Here is a 19,868-nt window from a genome sequence, read left to right on the forward strand (position 1 = left end):
TAGCGCGGCTAGGATTCGATCATTACTATCTTGAATTTGCTGGAGATTTGTTTCTTCACTTGATTCGGGCATCTTGGAAACTGGATAAGAGATCGGCGACGAATCAAAACACGATCGACCATTCTATCACACTTGCTAAAAGAGGAAAAGGTTTGACTCGTGAAGTGGGTGTGTGCCACTTGTGTTGAGTGGATTTTTAAGAAAGACAAGGTCTTTGAAAATGTGTGTCCTAGTCAACTGTAGTGTAGTTGTAGGAGTGGACTCAAAGTGAGGTTTGAAATGGGCTTGTGGCCCGAATTTTGACACGACAAACGGACAGAGTTTTGACCGGATTTTGCGCTAATTGAAGGCCTCTTTTTCGAAATTTTGTTTTGAAATTGGGTTTTGATTTTTGAAAATTCGTCATGATTTGTTTAGAAATGGTGATCACGTAAGGTTTACACATTTATACAAGCATTATAACGGGATGCTGAGTGCATTTAAAAGGGTTTTGGTTTAAAGGGTGGGTTGCCATACCGAACCATCAAACCCGAAGTCTGTGGAGAGGCTCGTGCCAAACAAGAGTAAGGCCGATTCCTAGTCCATTTCCTCAAGTAGTGAAGGCCCTTGATACAAACAAGAGTAAGCATCATGGTATGGATGACGTCAATCGCTATCCATCTTTAGGCCCAAATAAGAATTAGGACCGTTTAGACGGGACGATTGGTCGAATGGGTTGGGTTGGGCCTAGGAAGGCCGAATAAACGATCTAGGAAGACCGAGTTATGAAAACCGAGAATTGTCTTGTACAAACTTATTCCCTAACCTTGTTCAAGTTTCACCCTTGCTACACGTAAGTGTATTATCCCCAGCGGAGTCGCCAAACTGTGGACAGCGGGCCGCCCGCGGGGGCGCTTGGTGAAGGTCGAAAAACAAGCGTTTGCATTTTGTATGGAGTCGCCACCAATTTTTATGGGAAATTGGAACCGTTCGAATACCTCGTGTCATGTCAAGACACAAAGTAGTGACATGAACACTAAGCAATCGTTACCCTTAGCATTCTATGTCTAGAATGACTCTCGTGGATGCCAATGAACACGGGTGCTCACGGAGATCTGGAGTAAGGGGTGAGGGTACGTATTAGGAAGCTCTTTTGATCGAACACCTAATCCCGCCCGCCTCGATAGCGGCCTCTACTAATGATTAGGGAAGTTATTCGTACTCGATATATCGTCGGCTATAATGTATGCAATGCAACATCCAAGTTTTAATCCTAACATGTGAGAAATAGACTAAGTCGGTTGACACGTAATTAGCACACAATTTGGTCGAAGTTGGATTTAATGTTGATTTACATGTGAAAGCATACAAGCAATGAAAGAAAATTACAATAATGAAAATTACATTAATTACAATGGAATAGGCGATTTATGTCGAAAATACCTTTAAAACGGATAATTGAGAAAAAGAATAAAGGATGAAAACAAATAAATTAACGAACGAAACAGAAAGTGATAATACGGATAATAGTCAATTATACGTAAGCTAAACAAACTAGGTCAAGGCAGAAACAGAGTTCAGGGAGAGAACTCAGCCAGAACAAGCGCGCGCAAAGAAGGTGCGTCTTTTGGAATAGCGCGCGACAGACATTGCGTCTGTTCCCTAGCTCGATTAAATTTGTGAAGCCGTAATTGCAAGCCGTTAAATGACGATTGGTGATTTAAAGGATTAATTGATGATATTTACTCGGACGAAAGTGATTAACAGGTTAATTACATGTGAATGATGGTCATAAAAGCGATAAACATGAATGATACGGACGTAGATGAATTAATTACATAATGGAACGATTAATTAGTGACATCGGTGAATGAAACAAACTAAACATGATGAATTAATGACAAATTAATGACGAACATGTGAATGAACAGATGAAAACTATATCGATGGCGAATTCCAGAAACTCAATATGAACAAATTGAATCTCTAAAATCCGGGTTTGAATTTAATGACGAAAACCCGTAAATATGAATTACTTAGGATTTAAGTCTGATTTGTGACGATTAAGACATGATAATGAATGATGAATCATATGATACAATATACATGTGAATTATCAGTGACGATTATATCAAAGAATTAACGGACGAACAAATAACAAATAAAAAAGAAGCGAATTACAGAGGACGAGGAAGAAGAAAAGAAGCGAGGAGCTGCTGGCGGCCCTCACGAAGAGGCGCAGCAGAATGCGCTCCTCAAGAGGCGCAGCGATTCTTTGCGTCCTTTCTCGACGTCATCTCTCTCGGAAATCCGCAAAGCGAGTTTTAAAGCACGGTTTTAGAAATCGGTTTTAATGGTGTTTTCGACATAAATCTTACAATGGTGATACGATAAATAAAATACAATAAATAAATAAGGATTATACACCCTCAGACTTACATGTTGACGGAACGAGATGAACTAAGATATCGATTAGTGAATGCTCGACGCGAATGCAAAGAGAGTGCCCTCGTAAGAGGAAAACGATTGATTAATTAAATTGATTGAGTGTAGTTGGTCAAATTGGTCGGTCATGCAACGGAGAGGTTGGTACCCGGAAAGATCCGAGCTTACGTGGTCGAAAGTTCAAGCACGTAGGCGCCAATTAGTAAGAACGAAGTCTAGAATGCAAAGGGAGAAGAGAAGGGCGGACACTCGCGTGAGAAATATGAGGAACGAAGGCTCCTATTATACTAATCTCACGACGGAATTAAGGTTTCGGAGACTCTTTGGAAGTGAATCTCGGAAAGATATGAAAAAGATACGTAAAACATGCAAAGAAGGGCCTAGGAAGAGGCGCAGCAGCCACTGCGTCTCTTGGAAGAGGCGCAAAGACTGGGCCTTCTTGCGTCTATTCCCGGAGGTTTCCTCTTTGAAGAAAGATTTCGCGTTTGAGTTATGGTAGGATGGAAATAATTCGATTATCTTATGAATATTACGGGATATTATTTGTCAAAAGATAAAATTTATGAAATATGGAATAGAAATATCCAGGAACATTCGAATATTCGACTCGGGATTCAACAGTTATCAGAAAATGGAGACGGTTTTTGACCCGGACTCCGAATGTACTCTAATTACTGCCAAAACGACCGTATCGGGACGTAGATGACACTTAAGAGGTCGACATTAATATTTGAGCAATCACTTGACGATAATCTTACGAACTGTCACAAATCGTTCCGCGTATCAAACATGCGGCCCAATCATCACCGGGTGGTTTGCGGGAGGTGCAGAAATGAGGTATCTACAATATTAAAGATGTATTATAATACTCCAAAAGTCTTAAATCATTTGCAATGATCAATATGTCATCCACATATAAGACTAATTAAAACTTCCGTAACTCCCACTAAACTCCATGTATAAACACAACTTCTCGACTTATTGAGAAATGTTTTACCACATGATCAAAATGTTGATTCTAACTCATTGATGTCCTACTTAAGACCCTCTCTTAAGTTTCACATTATCTTAGGATTGCAAGAATCTACTAAACTCAAGACATGTATTGAATACATTCCTTCTATTGAAGAAGTGGGTTTTAGATTCACTCGCTATGTATTTCATAACCTCATGATGAAACACAATCCCTAAGAAGATCCAAATAGTCTTAATCATTTCAATTAGTGCAAAACCCTTTGCAACCAATCTTGCTTTGAAATATCTCTTTATTAGTGCAAAACCCTTTGTCACTAATCAAGCCCTTTTGTTTCGGATTTTCATGGCTCTAAGCCTTGTATTGAGTTGTGACTTAAACACTCTTATGTAAGTCATATGTTCATTACTTTCTAGAAGTAATCAACTTGAATCAACCAATTTCTTTTGTAAGTTATAAGCTCTTTACTTTCTTAAAAGTAGCATGAATTCATCATTTTTTTAACAAGTGACGAATTTAACCTCCTAGGTTTTAAAGAAACAATATTTTACACAAAACGTCTCATGTAGCCAAGAAAGACCAGTTTCTTGCGACATAACATTCTCTGTGGCATTCTTTGTGGCTCTTGAATAATTTCTCCCACTCTGTCTTCTAAAATAAACTTGTATTTTAGAAAGACAGCTTCACGAGCCGCAAACCCGTCGTACTCGTGAGAAAAGAAAGGGAAAAAATGAGCATTTGTTTCTTGTGAAAACTTACAAATATGGTACCCTTACCATTTCATATCTCATATGATTTAGTGGAACATAATTTAGACAAAATGATAAAATCCCCAAGGGATCAAGTAACTCAAAGTAACTTGATCGAAGTCCAAACCATATCGAATAGCGTTTGATTTCTTATCCAACCACACATTGTCCCATAATGTGTGTTAAGAGATTAACTTGTGATACTATATCACATTTGCTTTGGCTTATATCAAAGTCTTCACTTTGATAATCCCATCACGACTAAATCGTGATTTCTTTAGCTCTTTAAACTTCTTTAAAGTTTTTCTATTTACCTTATTAAGTTAACACATTAGCGTCAACTTGAATCGTTGGTAAAAGAGAATGATCAACCTATTATGGATCAATGATTTATAACCTCGATCTCCTTTTCAACCAAAAGGTACGAGATATCTTGCTTTGAATACAAGATACGCATATACCATTAATAATATAATGGTTTCAAGAGTACTCGATAACTCTTTGCGTTCATCATTCCAAAATCTTAAGGTTTAATCTTGGGTTACCAATTTTGAGTCTTGCATCATCTTCATGATATATTATTCTAGTTTGGTTTAGAATATAATCACCTTGATAATGGGCTAGCCATACATCAAATCGTGGTGTATAGGGTCACAAAAGTGAAAACCTCTTTTGTATCTTAACAAGTTTATATTCTTATTTAGAGTTTATGCACTTAATAGTCATAATTAAGTACAACTTTAAATCCAAAAACTAGATTGAGTACACAATTACTCTATTTCTCGACATTATTGTTGCTAGTCGTCATATTCTAATCATCCTATGTATCAAGTACAATGATGAAAACCTCCACTGGTTTCTAATATTGACGAAGTGGTACTAGCAAAATTTATGTTTAATCAAATAAACATTTAAAGAAGAAGGTCCCATTAGATGTCCCACAACTAACTTGTTGATTCTTCAATAATTTGGGGCAGTTTCCTTTCTTGTGTCCAACATTTAAGACAATGGAAACTTTATTGGTCGGGATTGATAGGTTTAGTATCGTCATTCCTCAATGACTTTACTTTTAACATTACCTTGTATCAATTCCATTATTATCTTTACTTCTTGAACCACGTCCTCATCTTAACGGTTTAAGAGAATGCTCCCACTTATTTCAATGAGTCTTTGCTTTGAGAAGCAAAATTGAATTCATGAAGATTACTCTTCATTTGATCGTTTTAGTCTTAAAACTTTCATTGAAGTGGTTGCGTTATTTTGGTCAATTACGAATTCTGAAAATCTAATCACCAAAACAATTTATCGCTTCAAGGTACTTAATTCAATTAAGCATATGAAACCTAGTCCATTGTAAGAAGAAGTGTTAGTCAAGAATCAAAAACCTGTTTGATAATGAATAACTTTAATCTATACTCTTTACAAGAGATCCTTATCAATGGTTCATTTGAGGTTTTAGAAGCAAATTCATATTTGTCTTTAGTTATGATGTTTTAATGGAGATTCGTTATCAAAATCGAAATGATATCGTATATGAATTGTGGTAAAGAAATAGAACAGTATAAAAACGGAATAGTGGAAAACTTAACATTTATCGTTTTATTAATACTTGGAAAAACAAGTATAGCATTTACATAGTGACCTCTACCCAACTATGATAAATGATTCCAAGACCCAAATTCATATCGACTTAGGCACGGTGGGGCCGATACATCCTTTATCAATATAACTCGGTGGATTAACGTTTAATCGATTCTACTTTTAGAACTCTTGGTCGATAATATTACATTAACAATTATCTATAGCCCAAAACACATTGACAAGGGCACGGTGGGGCCGATACATCCCTTATCAAATACTTTTGTTGAGTTCAATCCAAATTTCGAATAAATGTGTCCATGATCCAAACCCACATTAACTTGGGCACGGTGTGGTCGATACATCCCTTATCAACATGAATTCGGTGGATTAACATTCATCACCCACTTCCCCTACGTAATAAGGTTTGTACCCCGGTGGGGCCGAGCGCACTCTCTCGCGAAATAGGTTTTCATGGTTTCTACTATTTGGTAAGGCTATGTCTCAATTAATTGTTTTAGCGAGAGGTCATGTCAATTTATTATCTATCACGTTTTAAGTGAACTAAAGCGGTGAACTACGATAATTCTAATTGACACGGTCGATAAACTCGATAAAATAAGGATGCATGTTTTAGTTATGGCGATTTAGCGATGCATGCGACATAAAATAAAATGCAAGCATAAAAAATAAATAAATCCTAGTATGGCCTTTCCTAAAATAGAAAAACTATTTAACTATTACATATTCGGAAACCAACTCCATTGGTCCCTTGAACTTCGGTTGTGGCACGCATCTCGAGGTAACACCGTCTTTATGTATCGCCATTCTTGAAGAAATCCGTCTTTGGGAACTCCGGAATGAATAAAATTACATAATAAATTACATAATTTCCTATTATACATTTGTAACTAAAATAAAATAAATCTATTAAATTACAAAACGGTGATAAGAGATCACAATAAAATTACAACCGAATCGATATTCCCATACATTTCGGGAAATACCAATTAAATCTAAGGCCATACTAAGTAAAATTACATAATTCAAAATTACATAAATTAAAATTATGACAATCATAAAGAAAATGCAGCATTATAATATGTATGAACATGCTCAATTTTATGCTAAATCGCCTTTTAATTAGCCAATATCGTATATTACTCGGTTTTTACGGATTTGCGTGATTTCAACATTTTATAATCACAAAAATACATAAACTCATATTTATGCATAAGTTAATTACCCTAACCTCTTAGGACTCAAAATATAGTCTTCACTAATAATTCGACCATAATTAACCCATATTTTATAAAATTGTTCATAAATGGACTAAAAATTACAAAAATAAGCTATTAAACTTCAAATAAATCACAAAATTTCAAATAAATTCAAAATTTGAAATTTAAACTCATGAACATTCTGGAAAATTTCCATGACACTCATAATGTTCAAAATCTTAGGTTAAAAATTTCGAAATTTTTCCGGAAAAACAATGTTGCGATTTATCGATTTTTTTTAAAAAAAAAATAATCATAAAAACATGGAAAAATTATTTTCATTAACTTTTCAATTTTACATCTGAAAAATATAATAAAATGCAACATTAGACGTTTTTCCTAAGTCATAGATTATGTTTTATTAATTTTCCACTAATAATGTCACTATTTATGCTATTTTTCTTCAAAAATCCATAAATCATGCAAAAAGACTTCTTTATAGCCAATTATTTTACACACATCTTGTAAAATTGCATGTGACAACATATTAATTTTCTATGACCAGATTCGAAATTTAACTCATATTAACCTATTTTTCACTTAAATCCGAATTTAATAATGAGAAATTCATTTTTCGAGCATAACAAGTCCAAAAATTATGAAAATTTACAGGTTATCTCAAAATAATATATGTGACAACATATCCAAAAACCAAGTGAAAATTCGAAGTATAGCTAATTTTAGACCAAAAATGACATTTTTTCTCATAAAATCACATTTAAATGCCATTATTGTAAATTATGAACAATAAAAATCCGAAAAATTAACCAAAATATCCTAAAAAATTTTAGGACCAGAAATATTAACATGCATGGATTAATTTTGTGATATATCATAATAACACAAATTTTACAAGTTTTATTTGTTATTCTTATAACTCGGAAAAACTTTTAACCGATTTGCATGCAAACAACCGTGGCTCTTGATACCGATTGAAGGAAATGTAGATTCATATACATACTAACATACTCATATATGTTAAAATTAATTTGTCATAAAATTAGAGATGGATTTTATGCATGCAAACATTAATTAAAGAGATGGAAAAATCTATATCTCACCATGTGATTTTCGGATTTATGGGCACAACTCACTTGTTCTTGAGCTCTCCAAATGGAAGAACAAGGACTCAATGGTAGAATCCCTCCCAAAAGCATATACCCAAGGAATACATCTTAATAAACCAATACTATTTAGATCTAGTAATAATATTGGTTTTACCATAAAAATGACACAAAATAAATTGCATTTTGGCTCTTGAAAATTTCGGTCAAGAGGTGATGTTTTTGTGAGATTTTATTTCTCTAGAATTATCATAAATTGTAGAGAGTTCTTTTTGGAGGATTTTCTTACACTAGAAAAAGATGGGAAGAATGAATCAATGAATAAAGAGAAGAGCTCTCCTCTCTTTCTTGTGGGAGGCCGAAAAAGAGAGCATTGGGTAGTATGCCCAATGCCTCTTGTTTTTGCTCTTCTCCAAAGCTTAGGCTTGCAAGGCTAGTACTTAGATATCATGATTGTGTTTTCCACTCAAGATAAAAACACAATATATATCTTACACTACCTCCTCATTTTCGGTTTTTAAGCATAAAATGGAGAACCCATTTTATTTTGTAATTTGTCAAATTTGTCACATGTAACATATTACATGACATGTCACAATGTAATGTATTTTTAACATATTAAAAATCAACATACTCATAAAATATGTCATTTACAAAATCGACTAGTAATTCGTAATTACTTGTACCACAAATGTTTCCAAATTATAAACTACAACATTCTGTATTTATAATAAATTATTCATTCCGTTTCAATTGTTTCTTTAAACAATAATTTCATCCAAGTAATAAAATAGTTCGATTACTTAGACCGTGTCTTATTTAATCATATTTACAATAAGATACGTAAATTATACTCACAAAATCATCCGTCAATTTTAAGCAATTTAATTAACTCGTATCGGTATACGATTAATTAAATAATCAATTAAGAGTATTTCCCTATAGGTATGACCTAAGGGGATCAACTGATCACCACCGTCGCACGACAGTAATGTCAAACTCTAGTCAGCCAATCATTACCGATATGTGTGGACCAGTTGACTTGTAAAATATTACATCCCACATGTATTCTTAAAATGAGATTTAATAATGATATTTAAATCATGTGATCGCACTATTGTTGAGGACACATTTCCCAACAGTTCCGGTTTAAGCAAAATACATGAAAGACATCCTTACAAAAAAGAAGTCCATAAGGAAGTTGGAGACCATCGCTTTCACAAAGATAAGTAGTGCAATAATTCAAGGGAATTCGCCACCTAAGCTCAGGGATCCGGGAAGTTTCTCCATTCCATGTACCATTGGTGATACCACAATCAACAAAGCACTATGTGATCTAGGAGCAAGTGTGAGTGTCATGCCATATTCTGTATGTGAAATGCTAGGAGTAGGAGAACTCAAGTGCACTAACATGACCCTACAAATGGCAGACCGAACAACAAAGAAACCACTTGGGATATGGGAAGATGTACCCGTGAGAATTGGAATGTTTTTCATACCGGTGGACTTTGTTATTGTTGATATGGAGAAAGATTCCAACATTCCAATCATTCTAAGAAGACCATTCCTACACACCGCCGGAGCGGTGATTGATGTAAAGCATGGGATGCTCACACTTGAAGTTGGTGATGAAACAATCACCTTTAATCTTAATAAGACTATGAGAGCTCCCAACTTGCTTGAGCCATGCTTTATGGCTGATCACTATAGCTGGGAAGGTGACAAGAAGAAATTGGAATCCCCATTCTAAGGACAAGTGAAAGATATAAATCTTAAAGAGAAGGGCAAAGACACACTGCCCAATTGGAAGAAAGAAGTGGATATTGTTGAAATGGCTCTATTCGGAGAGCATGCAATTTTTCACAACAAGAATGAGAGCTTGAAAAGCTCACCCATGACAAGTATCAATGGAGGCCTCATTGGCCTTGACAACAAGAAAGAAGAGTTGCTCTTGCCAACTCATGATCCTCCCAACATAGGGAAAGAAGCAAGTGAAGTATATGGTCTATGGGATGATGAATTTGACGGATTGGTTAACCCTTACATTGGAAATGCTATGACTCTAGACCAAGGCTTTGTAGCTCCTTGTCACCTCTTTGACTCGGGCTACTACATGAATAAAGACAATAATGTGCCAAGGTCTATGCAAGACCTTTATCATAACAATGAACAAGCCTTTGACTACTTCTACACGGAGTTACGCAACATTAACAATGCCCTTTAATTACCCACTTGACACCTCTTAAGAGAAGGAGAGTTTTGTGGAGTCCTCCCCATGCAATTTTTCACAACAAGAATGAGAGCTTGAAAAGCTCACCCATGACAAGTATCAATGGAGGCCTCATTGGCCATGACAAAAAGGAAGAAGAGTTTCTCTTGACAACTCATGATCCTCCCAACACAGGGAAAGGAGCAAGGGAAGTATATGGTCTATGGGATGACGAATTTGACGGATTGGTTAACCCTTACATTGGAAATGCTATGACTCTAGACCAAGGCTTTGTAGGTCCTTGTCACCTCTTTGACTCGGGCTACTACATGAATAAAGACAATAATGTGCCAAGGTCTATGCAAGACCTTTATCATAACAATGAACAAGCCTTTAACTACTTCTACAAGGCGTTGAGCAACATCAACAACGCCCTTGCTATACCCCCTTGACACCTCTCAAGAGAAGGAGTGTTTGGTGGAGTCCTCCCTAAACCACCATTTGTAAATATGCTAACCTCTTAACTTGCATTTCATTTAACTTGTACATTACTCAATTTTTGCATTGCATTTTATATGCATTGTTGTACAATTTTTTTTAACATGAGAGTAAGTGAGGGAGGGATTTTAATTTGTTTTGAATGTGTAGTGTTTGATGATAAAGTGTGGGGAAGCAATTGCCTAGACTAGCCAAGCCTTTATAGTGCAACCTCATGGTAAAGGAATTGGAAATGAAGAAGCAAAGATTGCGAGAAAGGGATCCCCACGGGCAGACCTGAGCTCGTGGGGGCTGCAGCAAGGAAGAAAAGAAAAAAATTGAGCTGCAGCAGAATCCGCTCGAGCTGGCATCAGGACGGGCATCCCACTGCTCAACATGCTGGAGCCGAGCTCGGGTCGGGCGTCCCCAAAGCTTTAACAAAAACCCTGAAACAAAAATCTCCCCATCATCCAAAAACACAAATTACTCAACCAAATCCATCCAAATCAATTGCAAACTTGTTCAAAATCAAAACAAATCACTCCTTTGTCAACAAAAAGACCTTCACAAAATCAACCAAAATTTATAGGGTTCGAGTATAATCTGAAAACCCCAAATTGATTGAAATTTGATTGAAGTTGGAAGAAGAGGAGAACATTTAAGCTTATTCAAGGTTTGTTGACAACAATTTGAAGGAGAAAACAACAATGGCAAGGACAAAGAGGAACACCAAAGCACCCATTTCCCAAACTCTTTCCAAAAGACAAAAGGTTCTAGCATCTAAAGCTTTAGTGGTGTTTGAGAAACCAAATGTACAAGCAAGGGAAGTCGTTGAGGCTGTTGAAGAAGTTACTACCACTATACAAGAGATTGAGCAACTTAAGGATTATCCGGAGGTAACTTTTATTTATAATAAGCGTAGAACCGCTTTTGAATCCCTTTCTAAGAAGAAAATTATCGCCACTAAGTTTGTATGCCAAGACACTTTAGGGAAATTAGGGGTGCTAGACCAAACAAGAGCATTTTTCGAGTCTAGGGATTGTCTACCTTGTTCAAAATGGATAAATTGACTTACCCTTCCCTCACATTAGAGTTCATAAGCTCTTTGAAGGTGTATAAGGTAAATACTCGTAAATATGTCGAATTCCGGCTTGAGAACAAGAATAGGAGGATGATTAAGGGTGATATCGGAAAGGTTTTTGGAATTGATGACCTTTGTAGTTTCCACAAGAAACCCCACAAATTTGACGCCAAGCCCTTTTGGAAGGGGATTTCCGGGAGGAAGTTGACTACGTTTAGAGAATGCAATGCCTTATATATCCATCATCCGGGTATACGGTATTGGCATAGGTCCATTTCTAGCACCTTGATTGCTAGGAAAGAAGCTAACCACATGACCGAACTCGACCTCGCCTACTTGAATTCCAAGACGAATGCCCATGGGAAATCAAAGAATGAATATAATATCCTTCAATTGTTGATTGAGAGATGGTTAGACTTCAAGGAAGGGAAAGAGAAAGCGGCTTTCATTGTGAATGGAGGCTTGATAACGAGATAGGCAAAGCACTTTAATCCAAAATTCAATGAAGATAACACCTACAAACCGGTTAAAGGTGGCAACCTCCTTGACATGAGCACTTTGATCCACAAGTTCCATTGGGTAAAGCATGACAACTCTGCCCAAGGATATGAGTGGGTGATCAAGGATGGCAATTCGATTATCTTGCCCGGGAAATTTGTCGTCTCAACACTCGCATTATAACTACCTTCCTCCCGTCTCAAAGATTGCTAAGAACATCATCAAGAAGCAACAATTTCCAAATGAAGAAATCTCCTCCTTAGTGGTACCTCCTTACCCCTTTGGCTACCAAGAGTTCACAAAAAATGATCCTAGTGTTGTGACGGGCAATGATTACTTGACGGAATTCATGAAGCATATTCATAAAGAAGCCTACAAAGATAGGGTGAACACTTATTACACCCAATATCCCCCCCTTTACCACCTTGCTAGGCAAGGACTCCTTGATCCCAAGAGTTCTTTGCCGGATTGGGCGGATAGGAAAGTGTTCTTTCCTCAAGCTTCTCAATATAAAAAAGGGGATGGACGGGAAGCTAGGGAGAATGAGGAGGTTGTTGATAATGAGGATGGGGAAGGTAGTGGGTCTAGCCATGATAATGAAGAACGATGTTCAAGTGAAGAAGAATAAGAAGAGGATGATGATGAAGTCTCCGGGTCCATGGAGGGAGATGATGATGAAATGAGTGAAAGTTGATTGTTGACAAAGCATGAAGGAGGACGACACAAATGCGGGGTTGATTGCTTATGCTAACTTTTCTACCTATTCCATTGTGAGCCTCCTACCCCTCCCTTTGCTTTGTTTTTATCTCATGTTGACATAACTTGTATATCTTGTATAACATCCTGAGTCGGTTTGGACTCTTTGATGGATGAGAGTTTTTGAGTCCTAGTACCACCAAAGGACTCACACCTCGACAACATTGAGGTGACTATCTTTTTGCTCCCACCGTAAAGAATCCAAAATGACAACTTACTTTTCATGCATTGCATGCTTGTGAATAAACTTCCCTCTTTTTGCACTAGAGATAGTGTTTTGTTTGGTTTGGGGAAGTTAATTCATAGGCAACCCGAGTTAATTTAAATTAGCTCTCCGAACAATAGAAAGCATGCATCATATAGCATAGTTTAGTTTGCATCATATGTAAATACTTATCATATGTAAATATCTTACATGTAGTATGCATTTAGTATAGAATTCATGCATTTTATTTGCATAATTCCCTATCGTCTTGTCCATTGAGGACAATGTCCATACTAGTGTGGAGATGGGGAATTCTAACATCTACACTTATTTCAAAGATAAAAAATTTGAAAAATTTAAAAACTTCAAAAACATGTTCTTTTATTTGTAGTGTAGAATTGTATATATTGTATATATTTGTTTGTTTGTTTGTCACTCTTATCACATTGGGTCGACTATGCCACATTCGAAGCATGAGGGAAATAGAAGATCGCATGGTATGATCTTTCCAAACCTCCTTTCTCCTTTTATATGTTAATGACAATGTGGCTATATTTTGATTGATGTGGTATGAACCAATGTGTTCTTAAGAGTTTATATTTAGTTTACATGGCATATTCGTTGATAGTAGCATATGCATTAGAGTTGTATATATGTTAGTTGCATATTAGAAATTTTTTGTGAAAATGCCTATTCGGGAAAGCTTGACAAGTGTATATAAGGCCCTTGTAGATAATTTTTCTCCTTGAGACTTTGTTTGCTAGAAGACTCTCAAGACACCCTAGGATGTGTCATACTAGTATCCTTTGACCCATGGACTAAGGCCTACTAAAGAGTGCCTTGTGGTGTGATTAACTCCATGGCTAGCGTTTATTCCTAGGTGACCCTTGAAGTCGTGCAACCGTCCTTACACGTCTATCATCTTATTTTGTCAACAAAAAGGGAATGGGCACAAAAATGTCAAAATGAGTTCAAGTTATCAATGTCAAATGTTTGCAATTGTATCCAATGAAATGGGGAGAAAAAATAGACTCCTATGCTTATAATAGAAGTAGCCTTGCTACAAATGGGGTTACTTTGAAAAATGTTCAAAGAAATGCAAAAGTTGAAAATGCCAAACATCAAAAAATGGCACGCTCTTAATTGTCAAGTGCTACAAAAAGGAAGAGGGGGGGGGGGGCTAAACCCAAAATCAAACTACTATCAATAAAACTCATGTACTTTGAAACCCTTTTATCCAATGATGATCCTATTATGTTGTATGGTGGAGAGGGGACGACCTTTCTTCTTGCCTAGGCAAGAGGGGGAATTCCGTGATCCTACAATGTTTTCTAACACCATAGGGAATTAGCTCTTATCCTAGTTTCCTTTCCCTCTGCTTAATTTCTCTTATCTCAATTTCTCTTGCCTTAATCTCGTTAGTTTAGTCAAAATAATCAAAACCTCCACTGTGACCTTAGACAGACTGAATTAACAAGTAGATAGTGACCGCCTCCATGTGGAGATCGACCCTACTTACCGCTGACTTCTGTTAGTAGTACTTAGGTTTTTATTTTTGGTAATGAAACGACGGTATCAAATTTTCGGTTCATCAATGAACGTCAATTAATTGCAGTTAAGGTCACAGATTAGTCGATGTGTCGGTCTAAGGGGCAATGAATATCTCCTTCCGGTCTCAATTCGCCCTAAAACACTATTAGCTTAGCTTCTGCCCTCACTAAAGCATTTTATTGTTCACTGCGGGTCTCACCCCTTCCAACCTTCCGGTCCTGGTCAAGGCTTACCAAACTTAAAAAGGCTAATTGCATCTATTCAATCAGCAAGATACAATTAGCAGGGATTAACAAAAAAGATAGAAACACAACGACAGATCTATAAACTCATTGGCAATTAACATCCATCCATCAAATCCCCTAATCCTAGCAAAGAGAATTAGCTAGACATGAATAAGGAAAGAGTAAAAGCAAGGGAAAGAGAGATAAACATTAACTAAAAAGAGAGAAAAGGGAAAAGAGAGAAAGTTACAGAAATAAGGATCCGGGAAAAGAGAGGAAAGCAGTTTACAGAGAAAGAGTAGAGTACAGTCTCCAGGAACGAAGTCCAAGAACTGTTTCGGTCCCCTAAATGTGTTTGTCGTCGTCCTATTTATAGAGGAGACGATTCTTATTAAACCTAATAGCGAAATAAAACAAAAAGCCCAAGCCCAAAAGCAATTCCACTCGATCGAGTGATTCTAAACCACTCGATCGAGCAAAACTGAGCTCAAACCACTCGATCGACCAGTAATAGTACTCGATCGAGTAAACCTCTAAAAACAACTATTCGATCGACCAAGGAAAGTGTTCGATCGAGGTCTTCAACCATCCAAAGTCATTCGATCGATCAAATAAGCATTCGATCGAGTGAAATATGACTCCAGCAGCTACTTGTTCGTTAGTTCAGATTTGACTTGTCTTTTTAGCTCCCGATATGGCTTCACGCATCCCGAGACAGCTACATTTCCGCTCCAAATTCACTCTTCCTCCAAATGCATGCAAAACGGATGGTAAAAGGCTTGATTTTACTACTTTCTGGTCCATTCCTGCAAATACGGCAAAACAAACCAAAGTAGCATATTTGGGGCATTTCGTAGCATAAAACCACGATAATAGCATAGAAATACGTGCATAAAAAAGCCTAAAAGGACTATATAAAATGCAAGTATCACTTGCAAGTGTAAATAAGTGAAGAAAATTGGTAAATAAAAGAGGTGGGTAGTCGAATATCCATGAATTTGAAATTGACCAACAATATCATCGAATCACGGAATAAACCGTCATGGTATAAATTAACCAAGTATGATTTTGGCAATGATAAAAAATGTTGCTCATAGAAATGAACTAAAATGGTCAGAACCATAAAATAAAAGAAGTAAAAAAAAGGATAAAATATTTAAAGGAATGATAAACTCAAACACGTTTGAGTTCTGACCTAGACAGACCATTGGGGTGCGAGCTCCTAGGCGAGGCAAGGGGCTTCTTTCTCAGGCCAAGACCCGGTTTTGGCTTAATTGTTTGATGTTTTGAATCGTGTTATGCATGCTTTATAATCACAAAGTCATGAAACCAATAAAAACATGAAGTTAAAGAGTTTGTTACACCCTCATAGTTACATGTTTGGTTACCTGATGAAATCGACAAAGTGTTAAACTTGTGAGTCGAAAACCGTTTTGTAAGAAAAGAGTGTTGCTTTACTTTAGTGTTGATTAGTGTTGTGTTGGTCGAATGGGTCGGTCGAATGCACGGCGGTGGTACCAAACAAAATGTGTAAGGCTTGTGTTTTTGATCGGTAGGTCAAAAACACGTGCCGATTTGTTGACTTAAGAAGTTGAGGTCTAGAATTTTAAGGGAGAAAAGAAGGGGCATACTTTCACGTAGTTGTAAATGGTGGTTTAAGGGGGGCATTTATAGAGGAATGAGTGGTGTTAGTTCGTTGAGGCTGTTTTTGGCGACGTGGCCACCTGGTAAGCCCAAAGAGGCACGGGCTTGTTGGCGACACAAGAGGGTGTCCTGTCCTTTTCGCCAATTTGGATATTGCTCTTCGTTCTATCCTAGGTTTTGTTAGGATGTGTTTTATGGTGGATTGTGTTTGCTTAGCCATGTAAGCTTGCTTTCTGGTGTTATTTAGGGTGGGTATTTTGTGCTTGACTAGGGTTTGATTTGTGTTGAGTCGAGATTTGAATTTTGAGTCGGTTTTGTGTCCGGTGTCGGTTTTGACTCTAATTACTGTCATTTTGACCCCGTCGTCGTGCATAAAATATTCTACATATTTTTAAAATGTTTGAAAGTGTTTTTAATTTTTGAAATCGTTAAACGTGTTTTCTGACGCACTGTCATACAAAATGTCGATTAAAGCAGCGATTTTCTAAACATGTTATAGTCCGATAATCTTCGGAAGTTTGTTGGGATTCCGCAGATAACGGGTATTAACAGCTTGGATGTCGAGGAAGTTGTTGTGTAGTTTGGATTCGTTGCGGTTTTGTGCCTATGTGTTGTTAGGAGCTAGCATTAGATTATATGGCATATAGTAAGTAGTTGCACATGCATTAGATTATTTATATGTTGGTTGCATCATGGCATATAATTGCATTAGGAATAAAAAATTTTGAAAATGCATAATTTGGAACATTGACAATGGTAAGTAGATCATTATAGATATTTTTTCTTCTTAAAACTTTGTTAATTAGAATAGTTTTAAAACACCCTAGTTAGTGTCATGTTAATATTGTTTGATCCATACACTAACGCCTAGTCAAGAGTACCCCGTGATGTGATAATTCCTTGGCTACCATTTATTCCAAGGTGTCCTTTGAAACCATGCGACCGTCCTACGAATTTTACCATATTTATCATGTTTACCAAAGGAAATAGGCACTAGCTTGTTGGGAGGCAGGACCATATCCTTAAAGCCTTAGCTCTCCCGACCTGCTCTGGGGTCTAGCATGAGGATGAATTCGTCTAATGGGTCTAGCATTCACGTAAGTCCTTAGTTAACCTAAAACTTGTAATTAATATATATACCCCATTTGTAATAAATCTAGAGTTAAGCCCCCTTAGTGTAGGTTAACCCTCCTTAGATTAGATTAGGAGTCGATTAGTCTTTAATCTTTCCATAAAGCACTTCAATCTTTCAATAATTATTCTTTCAATTTATATCTTCAATTGTTTACATTTCGATCTTTTGGGTATGTATTTTAAGACTAAGTGACAAGTCTCCATCTTTATTCAAGGATTCTTTTTCATTTATGTTCATCCGTACTTTCCAAGTTGGTAATTTTCTTAATCTCTCTTTATTTACTTGTTAACCCTTTGCTTATTATCTTGCTTAATCATCATGTTTACTTGTATTATGATGTTTGACACCATTGTTAGCATAAAAAAAACCATGATGTGTAGCGAGTAGTCCTTAATCTAGGTTTAGTAGGGGATTAGGGAGTAATTATGAGGCATATGCTAACAATGATCATGAGATGTTTGGCAAGTTCATGTGGCCTTTTACTTGGGTGTTTGAAAGTGCACTCTTGTTTTGACACTACATTTGTCTCTTTGTAGGTTATGTCCAAGCATTTGACCATCTCTTGAGGGCCTTGAGTGCCATTGATATCTTTACATGAATACATCAATTACAACCCTTGCTTTGGTGGAGTTCCCCAATAACCACCACCTTGTACATATTCATTTAGTGTAATTTTCATTAGTTTGCATTTCATTTAGAATAGTTGCATCTACAATCATTTAAGTACTTGTAACCAAACCTTCTCTCTTTTTGCATAGGAAACAATGCTTTGTTCGGTTTGGGGAAGTTTGATTACAAGTATTATGAGTTAATTCAAATTAGCCCCTCAACCGATTATTATGCATCGTAATAGTATAATTATCTCATATGGATTAGCTCATCTCGTATAGTATAGTATAGATAGCTCATGTTGTTAGTTGCATTTAGATAATGCATTTTACACTCTTGCATGGTTAATCATGACCAAACCTCCTCCTTTTTTCACTAGTAATAGTGTTTGGTTTGGTTTGGGGAGGTTTGATCATAACTAATTCGAGTTAAATCAAATTAGCTCTCCAACCTAATCGAAAGCATGCATCACTTAGTTTAGTTTAGCTTGCATCACTTTTAAAATATTTCATGTAGTACTTGCATTCAATCTTAGTTCATGCATTCACATATTAATTCATGCATTTCCACTTCAAATACCTTCATGCATTGCACTTGCATCTATTTCCTATCGCTTTACCCATTGAGGACAATGTCCATGATAGTTTGGGGATGGGAATATCTATATTTCAAAAATGATAAAAATTTCAAAAACATGTTCTTTAATTAGAGAAAAACCAAAAATCCCTAAAAATTTTAAAAATCAAAATCCAAAAACATGTTCTTTAATTTAGTAGTTTAGTATTGTATATACTTGTGTGCTTTTGTTCTCTTCTCACATAGGTACTTCACCTCATTCGATGCAGACAAGGGAAACGAAAACCGCTTAGTATGATCGTTCTAAACATTAGTCCCTTTCATTTATTTTTACTTGATTCATATGAGAAGGATGGGATTATATGCCAAGGAGGATGTGGTGTAATGTTTTGTTGCGGTTTTGTATCTATGTGATATTATGAGTTTGCATTAGATTATATGGCATTTAGTTGGATAGTTGCATATACATTGAACTTGTTTTATGTTAGTTTCATCATGGCAAATAGTTGCATTTAAGCAAAATTTTTGAAATGCCTAATTGGGAAGCTTGACAAAGTGTATAGAAGACCCTTGTAGATACTTTTTCTCCTTAAGACTGTAACAACCCCTTCTTACCCAGCCAAGGTAATGGGAGGATGTTACCATCTCGGTTTCCCGAGGCGGTGAATCCCAGATGCAATTAAGAAACATTTAATATAAATAAAGCAATTAGTGGATTACATAAACATGAATAAATAAATAAAGAAACAATACTACTCATGACTACTAGACTCTTCAACTAAAGTGGCACTCGGCTCCAAGTCCAAAGCTCATCCCGTCTCCTACGTGACACCAA

The sequence above is a fragment of the Silene latifolia genome, chromosome 11 (assembly GCF_048544455.1).
Source record: "Silene latifolia isolate original U9 population chromosome 11, ASM4854445v1, whole genome shotgun sequence".
Classification (NCBI taxonomy): domain Eukaryota; kingdom Viridiplantae; phylum Streptophyta; class Magnoliopsida; order Caryophyllales; family Caryophyllaceae; genus Silene; species Silene latifolia.